We start from the raw sequence: 12811 nt of genomic DNA, 5'->3' as shown, positions 1-12811 counted from the left end.
ACACAAGCATATTATGAATAGCCTTTTGAGATGCCTACTTCTTTCTAAGACTATAACAGGAGCCTTGATGACTAGCTTTAAATGGGACCCTAACTTTTAGATAAGTAAAGATAAATAAGATTCATCTTAAATTCAAAGTATGAGACTTGATTATCGTACTGCAAGGTATTTAACATACTCTTTTCCACTTGATTTATTACTGTGTTCTGGCCAACTTCTAGTCTCCAACCCAATAAATTTCATGATTTTACAATTTTCTCCCTGTAGCCCTGTTTACAGATTTAAAATTACCCTGATGTTCTCATAAACTGATATTTACATAATCAAGTATTCACCTGTGAAAAGGGTTGTTGAACAAGGGTAATTTTCTCCATGTAGAGTCAGTAACTTCTAAGTGTTGCACAGTGAACTTTCCCTTTATTACGTGTTTGCATCTTACCGAAAATATTTCCCTAACACTTTATTTAAGAATGGCACTAGCTTATGACAAAAAATATTTGATGAGAGCAAGTGATGATTATTGGTTTAAAGGTATCGTAGTAAGAAGATCAAAAATTAATTATAATTCAAAGGGATACTGCAAGATTATAAGAGGTTATCCTTTAAATTTAGCACTGCACCATTTCTTCATTTGATTACATGCAAATTGTTGACCAATTTCCATTTTGTTTAAACCATTAACTGTTTTTCTATTTTTTTTAGAATTCATTCAATAGTTTTTCAGTCAGAGTGAATAACATAAAAGCAGGTTATGAGGTTTTACAGATAAAATAAACCTCTGATATAATTTAAAATTCATTTGTCTTTGAGACTTGTGGTTAATGAAAATTCTGTCATTTAGCCTCTTAATTTAAACAACCTTACTTGATTCAATTGGACCTAATGTTTAAAAATAATTGTCATGCTACAGTATTAACTCCACACTTGACTAGAGACTTCTCTCCTTAAAGTGAATACAACTTCCTTGAGCATTGATTAAAATATGCTAAATGGTACCTACTTATAGGTTTTGTCTTTCTTTTCTTTTTAAAACAGATTTTTTATTACTACTATTTCTTTATCTTTCTCTTCATTTAGAAAATGCACATGCTGCTTGTCTAAATTCCATCTATCCATGTAGACGGATACTGCAGAAGACTAGGCATTTAACATGTCTAAAATCTATGTTTCTGCCATTAAGAAATGTTGGTCAGTAGTGCTTTTGGGAAACCAGATCCCTATAAACAGTTGGGAGGATAAGTTCTAAATACAACTTGGTTTGAAAACAATCAGGCAACCTTCACAATACTTAATCCTCTTTAGTCCCTGCCCATTTATACCAGATAAAATTAGCTATTACTGTCTACAGTTATTGTCATTTTGGTTTGGGGTTATGTACTGTGGGATTTTGCTGCTTTCTCTGATGGTAAGTAATCCACACAAATATGCACGTTATGTGAATTACTTTTAAAGGATTGCCACAAATTATTCAGAAAACATAAGCTACTGTGTTCACTCATATATGAATTGTTTTTTGAGTATTATCACTATGAAACATAAAAACTTCAGTGCCTGATCTGGAAAGCAGAGAGGCTGGATTTCAGACTGGGAAATAAGAGAATATTAGAAGGTTAAAACAATCAGAACTAAGTGAATTGCCTCTTTTTAAATTGCCTGTTTCTGGATTCAGTGCCATTTGCAAGGCCTTCTTTTTGTTTTCTTGTGTCTTATATTTCTAACCCCACAGACAGCTTTCTGTTTTATCTGTAGCAATGAAAAATTGAGGCTCTGTTTCCCTGAAGGATATTTCTTAAAACTTATATGAATAAATTTCAAGTAAGACACAGCTTTCTTGAAAGACATTGCAATTTGACATTTGTGTTTGAATTTTAAGAGACCTTAGGAAGAGCCATTACTACCTTAGACAGATATTGCTGCCTATTTCTGTGATAATGAGGTACCTCGTGTTTTCCACACTCAGTGCAGATCTTGCTGAGAGGTGTCTTATTTGTATTAATTTCTATTGCATCTTCCCAAGTTCATAAAATAAATAACATTTACAAATCTTAATTTCTTTTATCATTTGTGCACATGGAAACTGCACAATAGAAAATGAGGTGTTTTTTTTTCTGACAGAATGTAGTATGAGCAACTGAAGCAACAACAGGCTACAGTACTTCAATCAGTATTCTTGATCTACTAGAAATCCTGGGTAAGATGAAATGTGCAAGTGCTAGGTCAAGGAAATAGAGAAGCTTGTGCGCTTTGAATTTATAAGGAAAGACAAAATGCTTTAGTGGTCTTTAAAAACGGTATTTCTTAGAACTCCTTAAGGGCTTTTGACAGCATAAATCATGGCTGTGTCATCACTGACTTCAATTCTTTTATTTCCAGTTATCCTTTAGAGTTTGAATTGTCTTTGTGGAAGGAACAAATTCACTCTCATAACCCTTCTTTGAGATAAGAGAGAGATATCATGAAAATAAAGACTATCCAGACATTTTACAGTAGCAAGATTAAATACGGTAACTAGCACAGATGGTTAGGGTGTGTTAGATTTGTGGACTGGATTGGAAGAACATGGAAGGACCATAAGAAAAAAAAATGTAGGGGATTGGGAGAAGAAAGGTTCACCTCTGCCATAACTGAAAAGAACAAAAAACAAAAAACAAAAAAACCAAACCAAACCAAACCAAAAAAAAAAAAACAAAAACAACCAACCCAAACCCAAAGACACAATTTCCATTTTGATTCATACACATAGTAACACAAACTTCAGTAACGCTCATATTTGGAAGACAATAGCCCCAACATACAGAAAAAAAGGTGCAGATTCATACAGGGTAAACAATATGAAATGACAGAGAAGATCTGTTAAATTAAAGTTTCAATATGACAAAAAAAGTGTATTTATCTTATTGTTCTGCTGCTTGTGAAATTAAGCTCAAGGAACTTATTTCAAAAAGCAATGTACTCCTCTTGCACAGAGCTTACCACTCACAGGTCCAACTGGTTTAGGTTCAGACCATCAGATAATTGTTCCTAATTCAGAGATGTGGTCAGCCATCTCAAATCTGTGGCACAAGGTGAAACATTTCTCTGCATCAAATGATGTTATAGGTAATTAGAATATTGATGGATCTAACAAAAAATTAGAGAATTAAATTGTAAATCTAGTCATTCAAGATAAGAGTCATCTCATCAAAATCAGATATTTAGAATTTAAGTAATTATTCTGAATTATTTATCCAGTTATTGAGTGTAATATATGAAAGACAAAGCCACCTAAAGAGTGATTCTTCCCCACATATCTCATCCACATATTTGTGGATCCATTTTCTACACCCATGATTTAGACTAGACATGTCTTTCCTACTGTTGTACTTTGGTGCTCATGTTTTGGAAATATTCAAGTTCTGGGAGTGTTATGGTTCGAGCCTGGTCGGCAGCCAAACACCATGCAGCCACTCACTCCCCCTTCTCTTCCAGCAATGAGAAGGGACGCATGAGCCAGGCTTAGGGTTCGAGATAGGACCGTGTCCTGGTTCGGGCTAGAATAGAGTTCCTGTTCGTTTTAGTAGCTGGAGGAGTGCTGCAAAACACTGAGACCCCAGGGGCTCCCCAGGTCCTAGTGCCCCCACCTGTGTGCGGGGGGGGAAGCACAGCTGGAGGGCTGAGCCTGGATTGGCTGATATTCCATGTCATGTGACATTGTGCTCACTATATAAAGGCAGGAGAGGGCTGGGAGAGGCTGTCACTTCTGGGAGTGTGGCTGTGGGGCCTTTGTGTTTGGGATCACCAGCCGGGAGCAGGCTGGTGTCGGTTGGCGGGTGGTGAGCAGCTGTATGGTACATTACCCATTGATACTGCTGTCAGTGTATTGTTCTGTTACTGTTATTAAACTGTTTTTATCTCAACCCGCGAGTCTCCCATTGCCCCTCCAATTCCCTCCCCATTCCCAAGTGGGGGGAGGGTGGGTGAGTTACTGTGTGGCATTTAGCTGCTGAGTAGGCTCAAACCACAACAGACCGGGAGGGGCAGATCATCCATTATGGTCATGGGCAAAAGGCAGACTCATTAGCAGAAGAAAAAAAGAACGTACATTTATTACAGACACTAACAACACATAACAGAGTAGGACAGTGAGAAGCATTGCCACATCTTGAGAACACCTTCCCCCCACCCCTCCCTTCTTCCTGGGCTCAGCTCTGCTCCCGATATCTCTACCTCCTCCCCGCAGCGATGCAGGGGCAGGGAATGGGGGGTGCAGTCAGTGATGCCACTTTTTCCATCTTCAGCTGGGGGAGCTTCAGGAACTTCTTCCCCCTGCTCCATCGTGGTCCCCCTCTCACAGGAGACAGTCCTCCACAAACTTTCTCCAACCTGACTCCCTCCCATGGGCTGCAGTATTTCCTTACACTGCTCCGGCATGGGACATCAAATTTCTCCAACTAGAGTCCCTCCCACAGGCTGCAATCCTTCCCAAGCTGCTCCGGCATGGGACACCCCCACATGCTGCAATCCTCCCAGTGTTGAACTACAACAGTGGGGGCTACCTTTTCCCATGAGACCCCGGCCTTCTTCGGGCACAGCACCTTGATCATCGAGGTGAAAAATACAGGCCATAAATCAGTGTCTGCTCCACCATAGATCTTCATGGGTGGCAGGGGGGGCCACCCTGCTGTCTCACCACAGCATACATGTGGGTCTCTGCTCCAGCACACCTCCCCCCTCCTTTCTTCCTCTGTTTCTCCACTGACCTTGGTGTTCACGCAGCTGCAGCAACTCCTCCTCACAAGTCTGACTCCTCCTCACCACATCCCTTCTTAAATACGTTATCACAGAGGCACAGCTGATTGGCTCAGTTTTGGTGCAGAGGTGGAGCTGACTTGGAGCTGGGGGAGCTTCAAGAAGCTTCTCACAGGGGGCCGCCCCTATAGCCCCCTCCCCTGCTACCAAAAACCCCACCACTCACTCAAACCCAGGACAGGGAGGTACACGGGCACACTAATATATTTGCAGAATAATTTCAATTTGGCTGTTATGTGCACTATCAGCAAATGCACAAACACACTGTGTTCTTTGTCATTCACCTTCTCCTCAAAAATCAGACCTACAGTTCATGCATGAAAAGACATGGCATTGCAGTTAGACTAGTGTTTTGAGAAGACATTAAAGGGCCAAAATTGTTTCATGACTAACAGACATCCTTCTGTGATGTCAAAACCAAAAGGTCATATGCTTTGTTTTCACAATCACTTCAAAGTTATAATTTGAAGATAGTTGCTTTTCCTGATAATACAAAGAGAGGGGAGCAAAAATCCTTAAAACAATCAATATTTGCAATAAGTTGTATGCTTCTCAATTCCTTGGCAAATGGGGCAATATTCTTTTCTCTGAATCCTACATTCAGTCAGTGTTTTTCTGTTCCTAACACCGTGCTGATTTAGACACCCAGCATTTATATCTTTGTGATAGATCCAGTTGAGCACTACAGATTCATTTTAATCATCCATAGTACATTTCAAATATCACTGTACATTTTTTCCCATCTTTTGAGAAGATATCACCTGTACATAAAGATAAAGGGCTGACTGGACTCTTACTGCCCTTCTTATCAAGGGATTTAATGTATGTTCAGGAAACATGGTTTAGGAAAAAGTAAGTGGCTGAAGAGAGACCATTCTTCAGCCATTCTGGCTATCAAAATAACTCTTTAGGGCTTCAAACACTCAGGTTTAAAGCAGAGGAGGCCAGACTGCTTCACAGAAACATTTCTTATGGCCCCGTCCCGTCCCGAAGCCAAGGAGAGTCCTTATCAAATATAAAAGTGTGCTAAGAATTTTTTTTTTTTTTTACAATTTATTTTGATAAATCAGATTTTCTATCTCCAAGAAAGTTAAAATATTAATGACTTTTTCTTTTTACTTTCCCTTAAATCCGTGTCTTTTGCAAACTTAAACTAATCTTCTGAAAATGTCTTTGAAGTAAATATACCAAGTAAAAACAATCTTATTCCTCCAAAGAGGAAAAAGTAGGCTGATTTAATTTTGGTTTTCCAAAATAAGACAGGTGGTTTATAGTAATGGTGTTTAATTGTTGAAATAAAGAATGAATAAAATGGTGGCTTTTCCTCACTTGACATCTTCAAATTAACCTTTTTTGGAGGATTACCTTCCATCAAGGACATGCTAATGGACTCAATATGGTTGAAATTAAAGGAATATTATTACAATATCGGAGGTTAGACTACATTATGCAGTGGTGGTGGGTTTTTTACCCTAAACTCTGGGGGAAAAAAAAAATCACAGTTCTTGCTGACTCAGGAGTTTTGTTGCACGTGGCTAGAAAAGATCTGAATTCCTTATCCAGGATTTGAGTGACTAAGCATAAACCAGATTGCTTGTTTATAAGGCAGATAGCTATGTTACCATGTCCAAGATGTTATGCCCCATTCCACAGCATTCAATTACTTAATCTGATAGTTTCTGAGCCAGTATGTGCATTAAGGGACATCACTACATACTAACAGGGCTACCTGCCTTCTGGACAGGTCTGCCTCTGAGCAGCAAAGGCTGGAATGCAAGCAAAATAAGTGAGATGCCTCACTTTTTTTTACTGCAGAATTGAAATAGATCAAAATTTCAAACCAATTTCTTCTTAAGCTATCCCCAGTACCTCAGCCGGAGTTTGCAGAAATTCTGAGGTAGTCATTTGGGCCAAGTTAATTCCTCTTTTTGTCCTGCAGAGATTGTTTCAGAGGAAGTGTGTGATGTATTCTTGACATCATGAATGAAATTATGAGCCTAGCCTCTGTTGTCCCCCAGTAGGGTAGGAATAAGTCCCATTGACCTAATGACACTTAGTTGTAACCTGCAACTTTGCCTTGCTTTGCTGTGATTCCTGAATGGACCAGGTCTGTAGCTGGATGAGAAAGGGGCCAAAGAGAAAGAAATTATATTCTTTATATTCCAGTGCAGTTTGTCAATGTGAAAATTAAATGGATGTTTCTGATTAAGAAGGAGATGGAGTTTACCTATATAGTACAGTACACTTTCTAATTATTTTCTCTATCCTGGAGTAAAATATATGAGAAATCATATTCTGTATATTGTAAAACATTGCTAGAGGCAGGTAAAAAAATTAAAGGAAATCTGATATACTTTGAGGTGGTTGTGCTGTAATAAACCTTAAACACATTTAGATAGCTATTGAAGAACCAAATGACTGTTCTATAGAAAAGCTTATAGAATTCAGTGTCAACAGATTTGATAATAACCCTGAAAAAGGTAATAAATCTCTGCTTATTTGGTGTTTTTTTTTTTGTTTTATGTTATGTTTTTTTTTTTTTTTTTTTTCTGATATTAGACCTAAAAATAAATAAGAAAAGTAAAATAAACTAAAGCTAAAACAAAAATCTTCTTTTAAAATAAAACAAAACACCAACCCTACTATTGTAAAACTTGAACTATGATGCAAAAAACTACATATCAATCTTCTTGCTAAGACATGCTGGTTCACATTCACTTGTTAAAAAGTAATAATGAGCTTTGGTTCTAAATTCTTTGGGTTTACAAAATTTTCACCAAATTAGTTTTAATGTATTTGATTCACCAAAGCAGTCAAAGTTTTTGGGGAGAAATTTGTTTCAGATTTATCAAAAAAAAAAAAAAAATCAATAGTAAACAGTCTATAGTGTTTTGCCAATTAAAACAAATTTGCTAGATAGATGATATCTAGGGATTTTTCACATCAAAGAGTAAAAAATGTGACAGTCACAAAAGCAGCAAACATCATAATCTTTTTTTCAAAACAGGTGAAAATATACTGCTGCAATCATTGGATATTTAGCCATAATCTTCTGTGGGATCACAAGTTTATTCAGTGTTTTAAATTCAGTCAATAAAGAACTACTTCTGAATTTTCTCTCATTTGAAAGCTGTCAGAACTTTATTTTTTCCAGAAACAATTTTTGTTTATGACATTTTTTGAGATAAGTTAGTGTGACCAAAATTTCTTCCCAACCAATATAAGTGTATGCAAATTAACAAGTAATTTCTTTTTCTTTTACTCATTAAGTCTGATATTAAAATAGGTTTGAGGCAATATTTTTATTTCATGTCAGCTATACCCAGGTTATTTGCAACAACAGCCATGACAATAACATAAACCTTGGTCTCCACAATGTGAATTTTTAAATCTTGTGTTACTAATTGAAGACCAAAATCTCTTGAAGAAGAGATTTAAGGATTAATTTTTAAATCAGTTTTTAATCTGCTTATTCAGTTTTCATTACTGTGCAGTAGAAATTTATAATGAAAAATACAGTACTTAACATTTAGTAATTTTCCTGTTTTCAGTATACTTAATCCCAAAGAGCCAAAAGGCACTATGCATCTGAAATATATTCTCAGGAAAATGATATTGTCTTGGTTTAGGCTCACATCACTTATATTTTATTTTACACTTCATCTATTAAACAAACTTTAAAAATATTCATTATAACTTCACTTGCTTAATGTAACAGATACCCATTGGTTTTGTAAATATAAAATCTTAGTTGCCAGCATGACACTGGACAGAAAATACTTCCTAAGAAGTTTTGTGTCACTTGTGTCTGTCACATACCAGAAAGTACAATCAAAAAAAGTCTTGTTTACAGCTAGTAAAAAAAGTTTACATTTTTTAAGACAGCTGCTGCATAATTTCATTGATATGAATCGAATTGTGCTCATCTGAATCAGCCAAGGACTTTATCTATTACACGTAGATGAGCAGGGGTGAAGGGAAATTAATCTTTAGTTGTTTTTTGACTTGACTCATGGAAGGCAACAGGAGGTTTCTTGTCTTTGAAAGGATCAAGTTTTTATAATAAGGATGGATTGACACAAAGGATAAGATTTTATGAAATGCTCTTGCTTTTGTGATTGTGCAGAATTAGATTAACTGTGGTTACAACTGCTGACTCCACAGGAGAATATTTTATGTAAAATCCACCAAAATTATTGTGGAGACCTTAATATTAACTTGCTTGTCTTTTTCTTTATTTTATGCTGCATTATTGTCTGAATTGGGCTTTAAAGTTAGGATTTTACTTCAGAGTGGCTGTGATTCTTGTTCATGTTACACAGATGAGAGAGAAAGGAACTATTAATTTATGTGCAATTTAAATGGGTTTGGATAAATAAAGAGGTTTTTTGCCTCTTTTTTTTTTTTTGAGGGATTTTTGTTGTCTTGTTTTAGAAGAAGAAAGTGAAAGAAAGAAATACACCATTTCCCTCTGCCCTTCCTTGTAAAAATTGTTTCAGTGAGTGAAAGATGCTTTTGAACTAGAATATTCCAACCAAGTAAGGTGAAATATATCTAGTCTCACAAATAAAATAATGTTAATAATTTCAATAGTATTTCTATTAATTTACAAATGTTTTATGCAAACAATAACTCTAAGCAGAACTTTTCCTTGTCTCTGTAGTTTTTATTTTGTTTTCCTTTGCCAGGCTAAGGGAACCATCTTGAAGGGTCATTTTAAGTAGGATACAACACCTGCTGCCACTAGCGAGTGCCTGAAAGCAAAAGCAAAGATTTTAGCATTGGAAACACATAGCAAAAACTGTGTAAACTCAAAACATTTACATAGGACTTTCCCTGCAATGCTTGGCTTATTTGCATGGGCAGATAACTGTTTATTACAGTGCTGAGACTGATATCACCAGTACCTTCTACTGTTTTTTACTCAGTCTGGCCGTGGGACTCAGAAAACCTTAGTGAAGCCTGAAGGGAGGCACAGAGTCAGCGCATGCAAACCTGTCTGAGAGATATGCCAAGGTCTCTGGAGCAGATCCAGCCACAGTGCTGGCCGAGGACCCATTTCTAATCTTCTACCTGGAGAAAGTCTGAAGTTTATCATTTGCTTTACTATCTCTCAAATATTTAGCTGCTCCTGCTCTGCTGCAAAAGCAGTGTTGATGTGCCATGTTGCCCTAAGAAGCAAAAGAGGTACTACTCTGTATACCTGCATGTGTTTATTCTCTTGAAACTTAGTGTAGAGATCAAGGATCTGACTGCACATCAGGTCAGGCTCATGGCCACCAGCGAGCCTGGCTAGATGTCTATACCATAGAAATGTAGTCAGTTTTGCTGTTGTTTTTATTTATACATTTTGTTTTGTAGCAGACACAAGTATGAATTCCTAGGGTTTGAGTGAATGGCTGAAAAGTATTTTGAAAATGTTAAATTCTAAAAGCCAGCAACTTCTCTGCAAACTTGACCTTAAACTTATATGGAACAGCTGAGTCTGGAAGGGACTTACCCTACATAGTTTTTGAAGAGCTTCATTGATTTTCCAAGTTGTTTCCCCCTCTCCCTCAGTAGTTCTGATGCAACTGCTTCTGATTAGGATGTTGGCCCTTTCAAGGGCTATTGCCGTGTTCACAGATCTCTCTCAGAAAAGAAAGAACTTCCTTTTCTTAACCTTAGATTGTCCTTGCTTTTATGATGTACAGTGTTAAATTGAAAGTAGCTAAGATGTATGAGCAAGGGTGACTTTCTTTTAGGAGGGAAAGCACTTTTCAGAAACTGCCAAAAGCTAAAATTCACTGAAGTCACAAAAAGTCTTTTCCATATAGTTCTTTCCTTACACATTTTCTTTATCTTTGAACTGAAAAGAATAGCAATATTACTCTAATTTCAAAGTTTTGCAGTTCATTGATACCATGAAATATCATTCAAATTACATACAAGATGTGTGCAAATATCTTGCTTGGTAAAACAGGCTCTAGATCTATTTTCCACTGACTCTATGTGCATAATTTCATTTAACCATTTAATTGCTAAACCCCACTTTGAACACTGCATTTCAAAGGAACATAATAACTTTTTTAAAACAAAAATGTTACAAAAATTTAAGCACTGCAGTGGTACTACTCTGATTCAGTGCTCTGAACAAAAAGCTTTCACTCCTCAGTAGAGGCTTAATCAAATGTTCCACATTGCAGACACTAAGAGATACCTCACTCCACCCTGCACAAGATATCCGTTCTTGTAGAAAATAGTTTAATATTTAGAGACTGAAAAAGAAGGAGAATCTCAGAACAATCCTTTACTTCATCGGTTGGGTAATCTGTTAGAGATGAGGCTCCTCAATCTTTGTCACAGTGAATATTCATTTAATGTAGTTGCGACGGACAAAACTACGGTCTAGATGGACAAAACTACAAGACAGATTCTTCTTTATAGCAAGTTAACACAAAACCCCAAAGCCTTTATTGCTCTCCTCCTTTGTTCCTTTATACTTTTTCTACAGGGTGTACAGATTTTCTGGACCACCTACCGACATGCCCCTTCATGTATGTGTTCATACATCTCATGTTCATGGAAATGAACCGTGGTTCTTGCCAGGGCGGAGAAGTTAATATGCATAAGCTCATCACACAAGCATAGTAAGATGAAATGTTCAAAAGTTCAGGCTCCCAAGCTTTCTAGTACCTTTATCCACCAAAAACTAGTTCCAAGTACAGGGTTATCAGTTCTTCTGATGTGTCTCTTTTCTTATTGGTTCAGAGTTATTATGCTCTCTTACTGCAATCGATAAGCTTGCTCATCTTGCAGCTCCTTCTGTTCTTGTTTGCTCTCTCAGGGGTAGTTTGGAGTCCTTTCAAGGTCGAAGTCTCTCCTTCCCAGGGCCTCAGTCCAGCTGAGGTGCCCCACAATTTAACACTTCAAAATGACAAGAGGCAGTTTGATAGCTCAAGAGCAGAGGTACAGTGTCATGGCTGTGTTTTAGGGAATCTGAGCTATCACTTCTAGGCTATGGGAATACACAATTTTTTCCTAGGTTTGTTCAGGGTTCTCTTATCCTGTTCCACAGCCTAGATAGATAGGTCTCTTGTCCAACGATCATAGTCATAAATTTATAAAATTGAATACTAAAATCAAGTAGGTCATGAAGTTTAGCCACTCCTCTTGGAATGCAGTGGCAGTGCCTGTGAAGATTTGAAGCAATTTTAACTTCCAGCCCTAATTTGTACTGGTTTATGCACTTTTGCTCATGAGCCAATGTTGACTTCTAATTAAATAGATTATTTTCGCCCCTAAAGTTTTTCACACTTTCTTTCTCAATGCATTCATGTGTTTTTCTTACCTTTATCTTTTCGACTGTGGATACTCTCTACCCCATAGTCTTCTTGCCTCAGTTTGCAATGCAGGTGCTTTGTTTCATTGATTACTTTGGCAGATCATTTATGTGCTGGTTGTAGCTTGAATGAACCATTTTTTGAAGAAAGGTAATTGGACCTGTGTTTTTTCCAGAGTCATCTTGTATGATGACTTTAACACATCGCTGTTTCTTTGGGAAATAGCTGTTACATGCTATTTATGTATCTTCCCTGGTACATCCCATGCATGTATGCATATGTCATTCCTACATGCTTTTTCTTCCTTCTTCAGACTAGTTAGGAAAAGGTCAGCTTTTGTATTGCATGGCACTGTTTTCTGCTTTCTGTATTTTACCAAGCAGTTGCCCTGAGTGTTATAATCCCTCTGCCCGCATTACTGTGCCACTGAACCTTGTGTCCCAGCCCCAAATGACTCCAAAAAGACCAAGTTGCTAGACACTGTTATTCCTGTCAGTTGCTGCTTTCATCAGGTAAACAAAACAGAAAAGCAAACAGTCAAATAAAAGTCTTCCCCAAGCTCCACCCGGATGAGATTAAGAAGGTGAAAAAAAATAACACTTCTAGGCAAAAAAACAAATAGTTCTAAGTGATTAGAATGGTAGAAGCAATGTGCTGCACTGATAGTGATACAGATGCAAACATATTCTTAAAATAACTTC

This window comes from Tyto alba, unplaced genomic scaffold (genome assembly GCF_018691265.1).
Source record: "Tyto alba isolate M040663 unplaced genomic scaffold, T.alba_DEE_v4.0 Super-Scaffold_38, whole genome shotgun sequence".
NCBI classification, from domain to species: domain Eukaryota; kingdom Metazoa; phylum Chordata; class Aves; order Strigiformes; family Tytonidae; genus Tyto; species Tyto alba.
Note: the sequence above shows the minus strand (reverse complement) of the source record.